General features: G+C 41.8%; 1 pseudogene; it reads left to right on the plus strand.

Annotated features, from left to right (window-relative positions):
* Positions 1-11,748: 11,748 nt before the first annotated feature.
* Positions 11,749-12,586, plus strand: LOC147453984 (uncharacterized; annotated as a pseudogene).
* Positions 12,587-18,574: the final 5,988 nt, after the last annotated feature.

Here is an 18,574-nt window from a genome sequence, read left to right on the forward strand (position 1 = left end):
AGAGGCTTCTCAGTACTAGGTAGCAAGAGGCACAGGTACTACGCCTCCGGGCTTCACACCCGAGGGTCCAACGCCTAGGGGGAGGCAGAGGCGGGTACGTCTTCATCTCCGCAGGACAGGCGCACTCGCCGATCTCGGCGATCTTTAGGTGGAGGTGGTGGTTGTTGTGGAGGAGGGTCCACAGATGCTTCGACCCCTCCTCGCTCACGACCCCCGTCCTACCCAGGCACACCTCTTGACACACCCCTTGGCACACCTCAGACACCTTGGGGGGCACACGATCCTAGTGCCTCCAAGCTCTATACTTTACGGCCAGATGGTTCTGTTGACATGGATAGAGTTGGGACTGAGATGAGACAGCGGATTCGCCAGCTCGCGGAGCTACAGTTTTCGACTAGCCTTCTGACGTCTTGGGATCAACAGAAAAAGGACAAATCAATTACATAGTGGAGACCATCCTGAGAGAGTACCAGCGTGCTCCCGGTTCTGACATTGTTCCGAGGAGCTGGATCAAGGGTGTTGCATGGGAAACCGTGAAACATCGATGATATGTAGCTCGGAAGGCTTTCAGGATCGGCTCGCCGAAGCCTTCGGGCATCCCACACGAGACGTGGCTTCAGATCAGGGAGGATGAGCGGACAACGGCCACGCGGTTCAGAAAGCAGCGTGAGGCTGCGCAGATACGACAGATGACCAGGGGGACATCTCATCTTGGCAGTGGAGGCTTCGACACCTTTCGTTATGAGTTTGTGAGTTTCTAATCCAATCTTAACTATGGCGTTTTTTAAAACGCGATGAATCATGTATTCTTATTACTCTGATTTTTGTATAAACACATAATCTTGCAATGCATCTAGCCCCGACACGTCAGGAGGAGTCAGATGGATATCGCAAAGGTATCTATGAAGTATTGAATGATCTTGATGCTTCAGGAGAGCCTGTAGACTGGGCGGTCTTACAGTCTCGTTGATCGCTTGAGGTGAGACGTTAATATGTGTGAGTTGATTTAATTAAGTATATGTGAATACTAATTTTGTGAGTTGTCCTATGTGCATGTTGTGACGCCTAGTCATCAGTGGCCCGGATTTCATATCTATGATTTGTGAGACACAAACACGCTTCTGTGTCTCCTTTTGTATAGACATATATATATGGTTATGATTATTGTTCAAAAAGTTATTGTTTTCCTTATGGTTATGGTTATTGTCATTGTCATTGTATAGACATGGTTATTTCTCCTATTCTTGTATAGACATAGTTATGGTTCAGGTTTTGTTTATGGTTATGTTTAACTTTCTGGTTATGCTTATGGTTATTGTTAATTTTGTTTTTGGTTATGATAAAAGTGGTTATATTGGTCGGTTATGGTTTTAAGTTATGGTTATGGTTCGTTATGGTTATACTTTTAAGTTATGGTTATGGTTCGTTATGGTCATTGGCCTTAAATCTCATGTGAGATCCTACATGGATAGCATGTAGGAGGCGTATACTGGATTTTGTTTTTTGAGAATCTTATGTAAAAACGAAGGGAACTCTGCTGAAATTTTTGCGGGAGCACGGTTGATTTTGTTGCTGCTCACTTTCTTGGCCAGAGGGCAGGAAGTCTGGCTGTGGTGCCTATGTCCATCTTTTCATTGGGCACAGGCCAGGCTACCTGCCCTCTGCCCAAGAATTTTTTTTTACTGTTATGGTCGTCGATATACACATCGCTATACCCGTCTATACCAACGTCGATATATGCGTCGCTATTCGTGTCGCTAAAAAAGCCTTTCCACGCGTATATCGACGCCCTTTGCAACAGTTTCACAGGGACGCATATATCGACGCATATAGCGACATTAAGCGTCACTATATACGTCGATAACCCCCTTTTTTGTTGTAGTGTTATCGATATTGCATGATAATAATTATGTTATCCCTAAGGTAGTTATAATATAGTGCATGATGGAAATGCTATAATATAAACATAGACCTATGCGAGGTATCTACATAATTAAAATAGCATTGATTATTTAGACAGCCATTCCTGTAAATCATTAGATTAGTTGGATATTTATATAGCATTTAAACTCTAATTCTGTAGAGTTATGAAGCCCCTTGTCTAGATGGATAGTGACAGAATATACCCCTTGTTTCAATGACATTTATAACTATATTCCAATTACATAGGATTACCATTGAGGGCGAGCTTTTTGAAATGGGGCCTCTAAACCCAAACCAATGGGCCTACCCTCACAAAATATTCGTAAAGAGGTACGCACACTACTTGGGGCACCACCTTCTTTTGGGAGTGGAGAAGGAAACCAATCAAAAAAAATAACACTTGCACTCACCCACCCAAGCAACACACTTTGAAAACCCCCTTACTCTATATACACTTTGGACACTTGAACACCATCAACGATTATACAACCCAATGCCGTGCATCAAAATGAAATATACAATTTGTGGAATAGCATTCACCTTCTCCCCATAAGAATACCCATAATACATCCAAACTCTTCCTCTCTCAAGCACTCATCAAAAAAATCATGCGCGCAAGACTTGCCTCTCAAACACACAAGAGAATCACTTACATCAAACTAACACACTTTGCATAGAGAGCTCATCTCCATCTATGCAATGCCGTGACACAAATAAAATCACCATGAGAGGTAGCCACATGCATATGTAATGAAGCAAAAGAGAGTTGGAGTGAGAAATTTCTTTAGACCAATTGAATAAGTGTGGAGAAACAAACCAATGGTAAATTGAGAATAGAACACTTACTTGATTTCTCGCACACCTTTTAAGGGGAGGACTGACGCTGGCTAACCATCACGAATTGCGACACTTGAAAGTTTTTGAAGATGATTTCATGATCATTAACATAACCATGAGAGAGATCATGATGTATTTACAAGTTATTGAGGTGCTACAAATGATATATTGGGTTGATGAAGTAAGAGATTGTAGAATGGAGAGAGTGGAGAATAGAGTTGCACTTCCTCCAAAGAGGAGGGTTAGGAGGGAGGATGTGAAAGAGGGAGAGTTGGGGTTTTCTCTACTATTGATCAAGAAACAACATGAAGTTGAAAATATAGGTGTGTGTGTCCTTGAGTCTCTCCAAGGGGGGCTATTTATAGTTGTGTAGGAGTGGGATTATGCTACACTTAATTAGAGTAAGTGATTAGACCTAATTAAGTGTCCTTTGACCACTCATTGAATATTGGACATAAAAGGGACTATTTATTCACCAAAAATATCATTTTAGACCGTGAAGGCTCCATAGGGGTGCATAATGTAGGTGGGCCCCACCATGAGGCCCTACGGGTGGCTCCTGCGGGGTATCTCAACTTGTCTGTCTTGGCATTTAGAAAGCATCTTTAGGTTGGTCCCATCACATGCAAGTGACCTTGAACACTCATTTCTCTTCTAGAAGATGAGTAGGGGGAAAATAAGATCTCACTCTCTTGATTTACTTGATTTACAGTTCCCTTTTGAAAAGGGGTGAATTGGGTAGATACCTTGAAAGATGTCCTATACGCCCAAAGAGCAGCCGTCAAATGGCGATCCCAATCATTAGGCCGGTCCACAACCTGTTTAGAAATGATCTTACATATCATTCCATTCACTTTTTCCACCAATCCATTGCATTGAGGATAGTAGGGTGTGGAATGCAGGTGTTTCACTTTTAACCTCCTCAAGAGATCATTCAGAAGGTCAGCCCTAAAACCTGGACCTCGATCTGATAAGATTTCTAGGGGTGTTCCAAACCTACTACAAATATGATCAAAAATAAACTTTGATACCTCTTCAGCTGTGATTCGGGTTGTGCTTGTTGCTTCCGCCCATCGTGTCATGTAGTCAACACCCATGATGATGAAAACCTTCCCTGTAGAAGTACGAGGTAGGGGACCTATTGCATCCACACCCCACTTTTCAAAAGGGCCATAAGATATTATTGGGACTCGAGGCTCATATGTTAGTCGTCTATCCCCAGCAATTTGGCATGGCTTACATGCTTTACACCAATATTGGACATCATGATGTAAGCTCGGCCAAATAAACCCTGCTTGTAAAATCTTCCTACTTGTAATATCTTGAGAAAAGTGACCACCACAGACATCATCATGACATGAAAGAAGAATTTTCTCTATCTCTTGCACACCTGGTACTCTCCTCAAGACCAAATCTTTCCCTTTGTGATATAAATCATCCCCGATCAACTGGTAAGGTGTGGCCTTCTTAACTAGTCTATGTCTTTGTACCTTGTCTAAGTGTTTGGGACACTCACCTGCTTGTAGAAAGAAGATAATGTCTTTTAGCTCCTCTTGACCTTGATATTTGGGTTCATATAGTTTCACACCTCCTACCGCCATTTGAAGCTTTTCATTTGCGAGTAAGTCTGCTTCCTTGTTATGAGTTCTCACAATGTGTTGTACCTGTGTTGCTTTAAAGCCCTTCATCAAAGCTCTTACACTACTAAGCCACTCAAACAATGTACGATTCTTGCACCTCCAAGTCCCTTGGATTTGCCTAACCACTAGCAAAGAATCACCTTTTATAATAAGTCTTTGTATGCCTAATTCTTTGCATTCTTCTAACCCAAGGGTTAGAGCAGCATACTCAGCCTCATTGTTAGAGTGAACATTGGGTAGAGTGATACCTTTTCTAACCATTACCTCCTTTTGTGGGTTTAAAATGAGGATCCCCCCTGCTGCTTTGTCTTGTTGGCGTTGATAGGCTCCGTCAAAGCATAAAGTATGGGCATTATCAATCTCCTTCACTTTGAACTGTTTTGAGCCTTCCTCTCTTTGTAGTCGTGATCCTTCCCTTTCTCTCACTTTGTAGGTGAGAATGTCTGCAAGTCCTGCTCTTGTGATATCTTCTACAAGGAAAGTGTATTCAAATTCTTGGAGTTCAAGCACCCACTTTGCTATTCTAGATGAGAGGCTCATGTGTTGTACTACATATGGTAGATTGTGCTCTAAGGTGAGAAAAACAAATGGCACAGGGAGAAGATACGATCGAAACTTCCTTACCGCAAACAAGATTGCAAAGACCACTTTCTCCATTTCAGTGTATCCCTTCTCGGCTGGAGTCATCACCTTGCTTGCAAAATAGATCGGCCTCATGTATGATGTTTTAGGATCTTTTTGCATCAAAACAACACCAATTGCTTCGAAACCTACACTTGGAGTGACATAGTAAGTCTCCTTTGGATCTGGTGGCATTAGGATTGGGAGAGAGCTAAGAATGCCCTTCACTTCCTCAAAACATTTTGCATGTTCCCTCCCCCATTCAAATGTAGATTGGCTTGCCAACCTATGCAAAGGGGCGATGGCTTCTGCTAGGAGATGGATGAAGCGAGACATGTACCTCACTTTGTGGTTGAAGGTCATTAGCTCCTTTGTTGTTGGTGGAGATAATGACAAAAGGGCCTCTACTTTAGAGGGATCCACTTGAATTCCTTGTGAAGAAACCACATGGCCTAGCAAAACCACCTGAGATTCACCGATATGACACTTCTCTGGGTTGAGTTGTCCCCCAAATTGATGGAGCCTCTTAAGCCCCTCTTCAACCTTTTGGCAATGAAGTGATCTACAACTATAAATACAGAAATCATCCATAAAGACTCTTATAGATTTTCCAAAGAATGGCTGAAATACAAATATTGTGAATCTCATGAAGGTGCTAGGAGCATTGGTGAGCCCAAAAGGCATTACTCTGAATGCAAAACATCCCCAAGGTGTGATGAAGGTGGTTTTTGGTTGGTCCTCTTCTGCTATTCTAATTTGAAAATATCCTGAATACCCATCACACACAGTGTAGCATTCGTGACCTGCTACTTCATTCAAAATTTCATCTTGGAAAGGGAGAGGGAAGTGGTCCCTCTTTGTCGCAGTGTTGAGGGGTTTGTAATCCACACAGACCCTCCACTTACCATTCTTCTTGGGAGTGACTACAATAGGTGATACCCATTCGGAGTTGGATACTGGATAGATGAAGCCAGCCTTCAAGAGTCGATTCACTTCCTGTAGGAGAGCCTTTTGTTGCACAGATCCTAGTCGCCTTAACTTTTGAGCCACGGGTTTGGTCCCTGGTTTCAATTCAATTCGATGCTCTATTACATCTACACCTCTTATTTGTGAGTAGTCAGTGATAAACAAATTGGGATACCTCCTTAACATATTGATGTAGGACCTCTTCTCCTCACAAGTAAGATCTTTTGCAAGCATCTTCTCAAATCCTTCTTCAAGGTGGTGGCATCTTTCATCCCCTCGTGTGTGATTGTCTGTTGGCTTTTCTTCTACTGGAACATCTTGAGTGTTGGCGTTGAATACAATTCCCATTACCTCCAAAGAAGACTCCTCTTCACTGGTTGATGCACTGGTTGATGCACTGGTTGATGCTTCCTCATCACTTGAGTAGGGACTCTCCTCCTCGCTCTCTTCATCTGCCGTGGTTTCATAGTTGATATCTAGTTGCTTTCCTTCTCACCAATCATACACCACCGGTTGACCCTTCTTAAGAATCAAACGACCACTTCCCCATTTTTGATCTGCATTCACAGCAATGAGCCAAGGCCTCCCTAGGATGATGGGATAGCCCTCCCCCTTAGCTGGCATGACATACATATCCACTCGTGCATCTATGTTACATACAGAGACTTTTACATTTTCAATGATCCCCAAACACTTCACACTTGAGTTGTTGGCTAGCCTAGCTTGACAATTAGAGGACTTTGTAATTTCAAGCCCTAACTTGTTCATTGATTTTTCCGTGATCACACACATTTGAGCTCCACCATCAACATATACATTAGACACCTTTTTACCCCTTATGTAAGCATCCACAATGGGTTCCACATCTTTTTGTAGCTTTGAGGCCACAACCTTAATGGAAAGATTTGCTTTTTTTTTTGGAATTCTTGTACTTACCAACTTTGGCCATTGCCTTCTTACTTTGGCTGATAGGTGTAGAAGTTGAGGCCATGAAATTTTTGGCTTTTGGGTTTGTAAATCCTCCAAGATGTTGTAGGGCTCTAGCTCCCTTCCCAATGGGAAGTCGTTGATACCAATTTCCCTTCGCCTTGATCTTTTCTTCCTGCTACTTTCAGCTTCTTCCATCTTTGACTTCTTCTTCTTGTCCCTTCTGGCTGAATTTGTTCCTTCACTTCTCATGTCTTCATCCTTATCATGTGCTCTTGTGCGTTTTTCTGCCGGCATAACATCAAAGTTTAGAGTATGCTCATCTATTACCTCTTCTAGCTTGATGATGTTGACTCCTCTTTCCTCCTCCTCATGTGGGACGGGAGGTATATTTGCTGGTGGTGGTGGTCGTCGAAGGATTTGTGGGCCTTGAGCTTGTTCTTGTTGCACAGTGAGAGGAGGCGGTCTAGGGGGATATATGTCTCCCGGAAGTCACCTTGGATGTGGACAATTGTACATGCCATGGCCCATTTCATTGCAATTCCAACATCGCAACTCTTGAGCTTGTCTTCGTTGATTGCGATTCCCTTCTCTTGGTTGTCGTTGTTGAGGTAGGCCTTGTACTAGATTCAGAGTGAGGTTCTCAAGCTGTTGAGTTAGCCTTTGTAAAACCTCTTGTTGAGAGTTATCTCCTATTTGTGAAGATTGTGCAAGAGGGGCCCTAATTGGTGCTTCCATGGTTTGTGAAGACTCCCTCTCACTCACTTCATTCAAACCCCTTGCTCTATGTGCTTGGAAGTGTAGTTTTCTAAACTTGATGATGGCTACCTCACGTGCTTCTTCGAAGGTGGATGGGAATTTTAGCTCTACTTTAGCCTTTAAAAGTGGATACAAGCCAACCATGAATCTCTCTTTTTTTAGAAAGTTAGGTGCACCACCATGATTTTCTAATGTAGCCTCCCACCTACCCCATAGATTGACAAAGGTTGCTTCATAAGAGGGATAGTTTTCAAGTGATACCTGCTTATGCCCAATAAGACATTTCCATAGTCCTTCAGAAGTATCACCTTGTCCGAACTTGGAGAGGAAGCTTGCTCGCAGTCTCTCCCAATTGGACTTGATTTGGGGTTGCAAGGTCTCATACCATGCTTTAGCTTCTCCTTTTAGAACCAACGGGAAGGCTCGTAGCTTTACTTCCTCTTCATCTCTCCCGGATATGAGATGTGCCATCTCCAAGTTGTCAAGAAACTCTTGCGCATCTTCCCCACTTCTTGCATAGAACGTGGGAAAAGAACTTGACATTTTGTTTAGACTTTTTTAAATCTCTTTTTTTAAAGAAACCTTTCTCTTACAGGCGGCACAAGATTATTGACACTATAAATCTGATTACATTAAAATGAAGATGTACACATCCATTGTTAATTCGTACTTTATCATAGGTAGAATAAATGGATTAATTGATGCATTGATTTCATTGAGGCGAGTGGATCCAAATATCCTCCTTATGATAGACTGAAACCTAAACTTAGTTGCAATGATTATATGAATGGATTGCCGAGCAATAGGCCTAAAAGGTTCATTATTTTGATCGTGATTCATGTGCTACTCCTCGTTGTTGGTTTGAAGACCTCGTTCCTTCATATGGCCCTTGAGCACCCCTTCACCACTCCTTGTTCCTGCTTTTAAAACAAAATCGTCGAGGCTCGTTTTCTACCAATGTAGAAATTGTGTTGGTTGCTGCTATGCAGCACGCGCACACACACAGACATGCAGGTGCTCGTACAAGAGACTGTTACACACAGAGGTGCATATGGACAGATTCAACCACTCGTATTCGGGTTGGAGACCCTTATTAATAGAGGTCGGCTTTAGTTTTCAAGATGCATTGGTGCTATGAGGTGAATGTGGGGATTTCCCTCAAAGAAAGCAACAACAGTTTGTGTTCTTGATGGTGAGATATCCCAAGAACTGGATATCCCTGTAGTTCTTGGGAATGGCTAGAAAGGTGGAGTGGTAAGAGGGGTGTTGGGATGTCGCCTACCAATATATAGAGAAAGGAATATTCAGTCGGTTGCCATGAAGAGGCCATGGGGCTCGAAGCTTGGATGGTTTTAAAGTTTGCTGACAAGATTGAAATTGACGGAGCCGTAGTTGCTGTGGGCTTTTGTGTAAGCTTCGTGGGCTTCAGATTACAAACGACAAATAACATGTCAAAGCCTTGTGGCTTATTTCCAACAACCAATAACTAGAAACTAAGCCTATGTGACCACCCTCTTACTGGCAAAAGCTTGAAATTTGACCTTGCTTACATTGATTAGGGAAAATGCATTTTTCTAGCCCTGCTCGGAGTCTAGACTCCGGAGTCTCTTCTCTCTATCTCTCTCGCTCCCCCCCCCCCCCGCCCCCCCCCCACATGGGCCCACAGCTCAGTGCTCACTCCAATGTATAGCAGCTAGTGCTCCAATAATTACTGAGCATTCGGTGGCTGAATTAATACCATGGATGGTCCCACTAGCCAAGACCACCCTAAATGACAATTTGCTGGCTTGCAAAGACTTTCCCTCTCTCTCTCTCTCTCTCTCTCTCTCTCTCTCACACACACACACGCGCGCACACACACAAACAAACACACACACACACACACACAGAGAGTAATGAATTCGATTCCTGACAACCGTCTCCAGCTTCATTCTCTCTCCGTCACTTTCTCTCTGTAATCCCCCTCTCGGCCTGCTGATCTCTCTCTCTCTCTCTCTCTCTCTCAACTGAGTAGGTGCCGCCATCGTCAGCATCGCTACCCTCTCTCCCTCTCTCTCTCTCTCTCACTGTTGAGTAGGTGCCGCCATTGCCAGCATGGCCACCGTCTGTGTGTGTGTGTATGTGCTAGTCGGCCACGCCAGCAAAGCCAGTACAGCTAAGTAGCCATCAATACCCGAGCAAGAGACGTAGAAATGTCCTACAGAGCGCGCACAGGGACTCATCAAGAGGATTAGACTTCAAGACTGGCTGGTTCGGAGTGCGGGAGCAGGGTGGAGAAGCTGTGCAGGTGCCAATAGCAGTTCTTCAACTTCAATTAGGCATTCATCTCGTGTGCAACATTGACAAGGTGCATACAAATCTTTAATTTCCTATGATTATTCGTATTATTTGTATCCATGGATCTCAATATAATTGCAAGAGCTGGTTCTGTAATTAATGCAATGGAGTCCTCAACATTGTCAGCATGGTATGGTCCTAATTGTCAGTATCTTATGGATTTGATTAGTGCAAGAGGTTCTGTTATGGCTCTAATTGTCAGTATCTCAACTTTGCTGCTGTTTCCTAATCTTTCATCAGTTTTTAGTTGCTTCAGGCGGGCGAGAGAGAGAGAGAGAGAGAGAGAGAGAGAGAGAGAGAGAGAGAGAGAGTTGGTTCAAAGTTCATGTTCGTGGTTGCAGTCTCGTCTCGCTAATGTGTTGCTGGTGGTAGTGCATTCATTGGCCTTGGCCTTGGCCTTGTCTCTGAGCAAGTCATTGGCTCTGGCTTGAGTCGGGTCTCTTCGAGCATCCCATGGCAGATTGTTGTTAGGAATTATTGAGTCCATGTAATTATTGTTGCTAGGAGAGGGCTGATCAGTAGGGGTAGATAATGCTGATGCTGGGCGTGGGTGCAGAAGGGGTACTTAATGGCGAGGAGAGTGAGAATGGTTTTGCCATATCAGCGAGAGAAGGAGAAGTTGAGCGGGGCGAGAGAAAAACTAGTGAAGAAGAAGCAGGGATTAAGCGGGTGCGGTGTTGGGAAGATGTAGGAGCATAGGGTTGAGCGTCGCCATGGGGGTTGTTTGAGCTGTCAGAAGCCTCGAATGGCTGGCTGAATTCTGAATAGTCAGCATAAGCTCAAAAAACTGTGCACCAGCTTGAGAAAGCGATCGGGCTGCGCTGATATGCGGTAGCGGTGAATATAGACGAGGGTGCATCTGCAGGCAGGGTCGAGGGTGGCAAGGGTACAGAGGCAGAGGATTTTGCAACAATATTGGAAGGTGATTGCGGGGAGGGGTGCATCATCAAGCGAAGAGGGGCTACAATTGGCGGCTTATGCTGGGGGCCTAAGCGCTGCCGACCATGTTTCTTGAGGCCGCTGTGCTCAAAGTGCTGCCGGAGTCGTAGTGTTGGCCGGTGCTGCAGGGCTACATCCTTGCTAGACCGCATGGGACGCAAGAATCTGCTCTATTACAGCGCGGGGGCGTGGCGACCTGCCTCAGTAGCATGGCTAGCACCTTCCTCCTGTTTGCAGGCATCATTCTGCTGGGCATCTTGTATGTGTGGCTGGTGGTGCCGGAGACCAAGGGAAAATCTCTAGAGGAGATCACCCACTATTGCGTGGCCAAATCAGATGGCCTTCGTGCAGCTTCAACGAAAATGCAGCCAGCACAATATTAGCCTCTCTGTACCATTGACTCGGTGGTGCGAGTTCAAATTCCAAATCCCATTTTTGGATTTGGATGACCATGTATACATCAATCTCGAATACATTGACGTACAATAGCCTCTCTCGACTACTCAATAGCCTCTAATTTTGAATGTTCTATGTACAATTTTGTGAAGTACACAATAATCTAAAAGTAGATTCCTCATCATTTCCTGAACAATATTAGCATTTCCTGAACAAGATTAACATTGCTCGCTGAGAATTATTGAAACTCTTGTTCATCAGAAGTCTTGTTTTGATGGAGAGAGAGAGAGAGAGAGAGAGAGAGAGAGAGAGAGACGAATGTTAGTCTTAACATGCTAAGCTAGCATTAAGTGCTAGCCAGATAGCATTCTCTTGGATTGCAATTTAGCAATATATTTCTCTAATGATTGAAGGAGTCAAGTTCTCGTGGATCGATAGTGATGTGCGATTGTGGTATGTTTCAGAATGAACACAGAGCACACTCACGAGCATGCTCTTAACGAATCTATTTGGAATACCATTATCAGGATTCAATCTGTGATGGATTCCTTCAAGACGATGTGATGCTATATTGTTTCAGGGCTTAGGCTCTGTTTGTGAAGGCAAGGAGAAATGTCTTGCTAAGCTATTGATAGAGAAGAGCAGTGATCGGAATGGAAGTCTTAATGATTTCAATACACCTAGTAACTTCTATAAAATCCTAAAGCTTTATAAAGACAAAGGTATGGTCATTCCTCAAGAATGGAAACTATGTCTTGGCAGTGAAAGTCATCCCCATGAACCGCAAGCCTTTGCACCTAGCAAGGAGGATGCTAATAGAAATACCTCTATGTGTGTTTGCATTGACGGAATCCGATCAAGACGTTGTCAACGGGATTGCCTAATATGTTGTGCAAGATGTTCAAAGTGCAATAGAAGCAGAAAGGAGATGATACCATTCTTATACACATCGTTAATAGAGCAATTGAGATGTCTTTGTCAAAGTGAAGAAAATTGTCATGATTTTTGAAGCATGTGGAGAGTTCGAGACCGGTGGTTGGGTAAGGAGCCTTCTGAACATCCTGACTTCATTCAAGAATTTTGGGACGGAGAGAAGATGCAGATTTACCAGGACTTTTGGAATCCTGATGCCCTTTGGGAGGCTCCAATTGTGTGTCAAAATGACAAGTGCAAGATGACGTATCGTGCATTTCCCAAGTGTTTTTCAAGCAAAGAGCTTCCCAGTAGTTGAAATGAGGACACACAAGCCTACAAGTTTGCATGTACAAGGTGTGAAATACAAATTCGAGGAGAGAGAAATCTTATCAAAGGAGACCCAAGGAATTTTTCTCTTCTTTTGCATTGGGATGGATTTTAGGCAGCATCAACAACTATGAAGGACAGTGTACTAGTTGAGGTCACTATCTTGAATGGAGGAAAAAGATCTACTCTAGGTTCTATTCCTATATTGTTTCTTTCCCTCTCAAACAAAGAGTTGGAGAAGAAGCATGGAGACATTCTCTCTTCTTTCCTACAACCCTTGCTTTTGGATCTAGAAAGCTTATTTCTAGATGATTTCGAAGCTAACTATGCCTACAACAAAAGCCATATTCATCAAGGGCTTCTAGATGACACAACAAAGTTGCAAGGAATTTTAATGATGTGCACTAGGGACCATCCAGCTCAATGTAAGCTGGGACAATTCAAAGATGGCGGAAAGAGCTTTTGTCGACGGTGTAAAGAACATGCAACACTTCAGCAAGATGCAAATGGGTCAAGATATGTGTATGATAATAACAGATTTCAAGCTATACATCCTCCTCAAAGTCGACATGTAGAATACATGTGGTCAAGAATCAGACGAGCCAAACGATCTTCTACTAAAGAAGGTAAAGAAGATATTCTACGGGATGCAGGTTTGTCTGGACAATCCATTCTCTGGAGATTGTATAACTTATATGCATTCAACATGTCAAAAGACTTAGTATATGATGCTATGCATGTACTATCTGTGAACTTATTTCAGAAGTATATCAAAAAGTTGATCTCATCTGCTACCACACCAATGAAGCGTGACATTGACAATGCTATTAAGGAGGTTACAATTTCCATTCCAAAGATTATTTTGCATTCAGGGCGATGGCCAAGGAATCCATCGAAGCACTTCAAAATTTTTAAGGCAGAAGAGTGCCAAAAATTTGTACAGTGGTGTTTGCCTCACATTTTAAGTGTAGTGCAGGGAATCACAGACGAACAACGTCAACTTGGGATGCTTTTTGTTGATATTACACATTTCTTTTTCAATTTCTCTAGAAGAAAAGGATGATCATTGAGCGATATCCAAACATGTCACTCTCTATTATCATCATGGAGAATCTTGTCAGAACAGTACGAGGGTCTCAATAGCTCCCCTTTGGAGCATGTGGCAGGTATATAAGACTCTCTCAAGATTATTGTCTCAAAGATATTTTATTAAGTGCTTGATTATTATTGCATTACTACTGTGTATAGGCAGCGGAGAGATGCTTGGCGATATCTTACACCATGGCTCTCATGATTGCTTTTGGTGCTTCTCTTTTGAGAGGAGCATATTAGGCTACTTAAGCATTCCAGCTAACAATAAAGCCAATGAGATATCCTATACGAATTTTCATAGTCGCATCTTGTTTACAAACACATGGAAGCAATTAGAGATCGAAAAGGACAGGCTATTGTGTGAAAATAAATATCTGCAAGCTCTTCACTCTTGCTTACTTTTGCCTCAAGGTTGGAACTTTGTTGAATTGTCAAACCTTGAGTGTCATACTTCGCATTCTTTGTGTGCCTTTCTTGCAACCTCAGAGAAGCAAGCTCGAGAGCTATGGAGTAGTGCAATTCTTCTTGGGCACCCTTATGCTTGTAAAGCTTTGCTTAATAGAAATGGAATAGTGATTGGACGAAGATTGAGAAAAATTCATTTCTTATTAAGTGCCAATGAAAAAGAATCGATCAAGATCCTATCAAGTGGAGACCCATGCTCCTATGGATATGAGTATTCCAAAGTTTTTGTAGATGAAGTGAAGTACACTGTTGGAGATTATCTGGTAGTAGCTAAAGATCTCAACTCAAAATTTTATGGGAGGCTATCTAAAATATTCTCTGTGGATCAAGAAGGATTTTTCATTGTGTTGTCACAGTGGAGGCCATTGTGGAAAGCTTTGATGGTATTGATGGAGTTTCTGGAATGTTCATCCTACACAAAAAAGTAAGAGGAATCATTGTGTCTCAGTGATACTAGCAGTCCACTGTATTTGCTAGAAGTTTTTTTTAATTGAAGGAGAAAGAGCTGATATGGATGTCCTGCATGAAGTTAGTGGATCTGATCAACGTCATCGTCTAGTGCTTCCAATGGGGCTAGGATATATTCCTCCTTGGCCAGAGGAGGGCGACATTGTAATTGCTAAGGGACTTGCAGCTACGACAATAGAAGCTCGGGTGCGCAATGTTGATGTAACTAATAAGAAAGCACTAATATACTGGAAAGGTGATCATCATGAAGAAAATTTTTGGGTTGATTGGAAATTCATCTTCTCTATTTTGATACCTGGAACCAACTAAGTAAGTCTTGTTAAATACTACGTAAGTGATTCATGAAAATTATTTTACTAATGTATGACTTTTCTTGCAGGTATCCAAAAGCATGGACGGGCGATACGATGCATCACAGATGAATTGATGGGACTTATTATAAGTTTTCAAATTATTTTATTGAGATTGAAAGAAATAAGGATTCCAAATATATGTAGATGTGTCCTTTTGTTGTATAGAAATTCAATTTTCTCTTTTAAGGATCATTGACCAAAGCTTGTATTTGATGACACAAGCCATTTAAAGGTTAATTGAAGTTGCTTCATTTGGTGTTTTGTGATTATCTTTTTGTGTAACACTAGTCAGCTTTGAGTTGTTGTGAAGCTCTCTTATAGTAGTCATGTTTGTCACTCTTATTTTTTTTTTGGAAATCGACAATATGTATCAAGTGAGAAATGAAGAGGTAAAATGTACTTTTAAAACAATCTTCTTGCTTCTTTAAGAGGTTAAATATGCAATCTTCGCGTGCTATGAGAGAGTGATAAAGTAGGCAAAAATTCAAATATCTATTTCACAATGTTACTATGTTACAGGCATGTGGTAAGCAATTATAACAACCTTCCAAAGTATACACTATAGTCACTTTTGAAAAGTGTAGTCAACCATAAAAAAGCAATCCATAAATATATCATGTATCAAGCACGTAGTATTAATTATATAGTAAAATTACCACACGATTGTCTTTGAATACCATATTCAACACCATGGAAGCCATATGCTATTATAGCAATTATATTTCTCCTTAAATGAGCTAGTAGTCTATAGCATTATAAAAACAATCTCAAGATACCTAAAAGATCTATGCGACTGGTCTTGAACTCAAAAATTTCTACTCAACAGGGAATCTCTGCGCGCACATGTAGCCGTTTGTGTGTGTGTGTGTTTGAGAGAGAGAGAGAGAGAGAGAGAGATTTGTAGCTTATTTCTTTTTTTATAATGTAACTCTATGATTAATTACACCAAAATTTTTAATATCTAATTGTTTTGTCATAAACTATCATGTCTAAAAGATTAGTTGTGTGTTATTATTCTACACTATTTTAAAACTTGATCAAATTTATTACAGACAGGAGTGTCATTATTTCTACATGGAAAAAAACTCTCAAAAATTTCCATGTGGAAATGAAGATATATCTGATGCTCCATTCTATTATTTCTATGTGGGAAAAAAACCTCCCTCGAAGATTTCCATGTGAAAATGAAGATATTTTCGATTGATGAAAGTGGAAAAAAAACATGTTAGAAAAGTTAAATTTCCACTTTGGATATTTATTATCATAAGGAAGAAAATTCCCAGATGAAACAATTACTTTTTATTATATAGGAATAAAAACTTTCTCGTAAGAAATACACCTATTTCATGATGGGAAAGATGTTTCCTTTATGAAAATAATTTCTCCACGTTAGAAACTCATTAGAGAATTTGCCATGAAGCTCTTGTGATTAAGGTGGGTGCAAAAGCGCAGCCCGACTGGATCTCGATAATTTCGTGTTAAAGTCTGGATCAGTGCCCAAGACATTTCAGTGTAGAAAATTTTAGTGATAAATATATTTTTGGTTACTTCGTTAGCATAGATGCACATTTAAAATTCTAGCTGGAAGTTCGTCCACGTGGCGTCGTTAAAAGAAGCTGCTTTCTCTCTCTCTCTCTCTCTCTCTCTCTCTCTCTCTCTCTCTCTCTCTCTCTCTCTCTCTCTCTCTCTCCCGTTGACCGTCACACCTACCCTGTCTACCCCTAGCTCATCGAGATACTGTTGCACATAATTGTCGTGCTTGGCAATGCCTTGGTTGATATGTATGCCAAATGTGGATCTCCTATTAGGGATGTCGTCTATTGGAACACACTGATTACAAGATATGCCCGCTAGGAAGCTTTTGGCTTATTTCAGTAGGTGCAAAGTGAGGGCCTCTCCACCTATGCAGAAATCTCCTAATCCCTCTGCCTGAAGCTCTACCCTTTCTTTATTCCTTGAGAGCTTAAATCTCTTAAGAGGCAACAGGAGTAGGGTCAGAAAGCTCTCGGCTTTTTTCAGTCGATGCAAAGTGAGGGCCTCCCTCCAGCTGCAATCACATACGCATGCATCTTGAAGGCATGTGACTAGATCCACACTTTGCCCAAATTTGGTGCCCTTTGATCAAGTTTGCGAATCGCGAACATAACCGGAATCATTACATGGTATGCATCCATTAAACTCCTCCTTAAAACAGCATTGCTTACATCGCCATGTAGACATGTAATTTTATCTTTTTTTTCTTTCTGCTCAAGCTGCCATTCATCAAAGGCCATGCAATTGAATGTTTTAATCACAACGCACTTATTGCGGAGAAGTGATTCCAATGTATAAAAGTGCGTGCAAAACCAAGTTTCAGCAGGAAGTTTCAAAATCACTAACATGCGGATTCTATACAAATAAAGCACTCTTTGTCGTTTCAAGATAAATTTCACAACCTGACGTACTGTGTCAATTATTTTGGCGAACCATGTGGTTTCTTTGCTAGTGTACCAATCCTTTAGCACCAAGTTTAAGCTGTGCATTGTCAAGAAGTGCGCAGTGCGACTAGGAAAGCGCCGGGCCTCTGACTGTGAGGATTCGTAGCAAAATCAAGCAAGGCGTAGACGATTTGAATCCAAAAACACACTAAAAAAGAACAAAACTCCAGCCATGAAAACTCCACTTTGAAAAAGAACCAATACTAACTCAAAACTCTTGTGTGTGTGAAGATTAGGTGTAGCCTCGCTCCCAATTGCACAGATGCAGTGCTCATTCGACCTGTTAAAAACCCTAAATTTACACTTCGATTCTTCGTCGTGACCATTTCATGGAAGCTTCAGTACTTCATTGGAGAAGCCCAAGTAGTTATTTGAGGAGGGGAAACCCTAATTCGAGGCCTCAGAGCCTCAACCATGTAGTGGAAGCAGCACGGGACTGCACTAGCACCCTGTAAAGGAATGGTTGTATCTCCTTGCTCATGTATCCAAATGAACTCATTCTTGGCTCTAAAAATTCCAACACAACTTGAGAAACAACTCCAGCATCGTTGATGTGGCATTTTTAGCTATTTTGAGCATTTTTAAGGCTATTTTTGACCATTTTTAGCCAAAAAATGTCACTTTTTGTCCGTAAAAAGCCCAAATGAGCTCCCGAAAATTGTGGAAAAATCCCCTTGGGCTCAAATTTCATGTTGAACCTCATTTTACCACTTGGTAATCACTTTGGACACGTCTTTCACGCCAACGCACGAAACCTGCTATTTTTGGCCGAGATTGCCCGCATTGAACTTTCTAGGCAAAACGAGCATGCCACTTCGAAACACTTGACATTTGTACATTCCCAAAGAAAATTAGGCATATATTTGTGTGAAAAATAATTCTTTAGTGCCACGTCAAGGGCCTCACTGTCCCCGCAAGGTATATACAGAGCTGCAACCGTGGCATCTATTTTCACATATATCACACTATGTACATAATAGCATTTGGTCCCACACATCATAAACATTAACAGTGAGGTAGATAATTTAATTTCACATTATGAACATGCCATGGCTCGACATCCACCCCCTCTAAACCTGCACATCCTCTAGTATGTGCCACAAATATCTTTTGCAGGTTCAGTCTTCATTTA

This window comes from Adiantum capillus-veneris, chromosome 7, assembly GCF_014529385.1.
Source record: "Adiantum capillus-veneris isolate H3 chromosome 7, ASM1452938v2, whole genome shotgun sequence".
NCBI lineage: Eukaryota > Viridiplantae > Streptophyta > Polypodiopsida > Polypodiales > Pteridaceae > Adiantum > Adiantum capillus-veneris.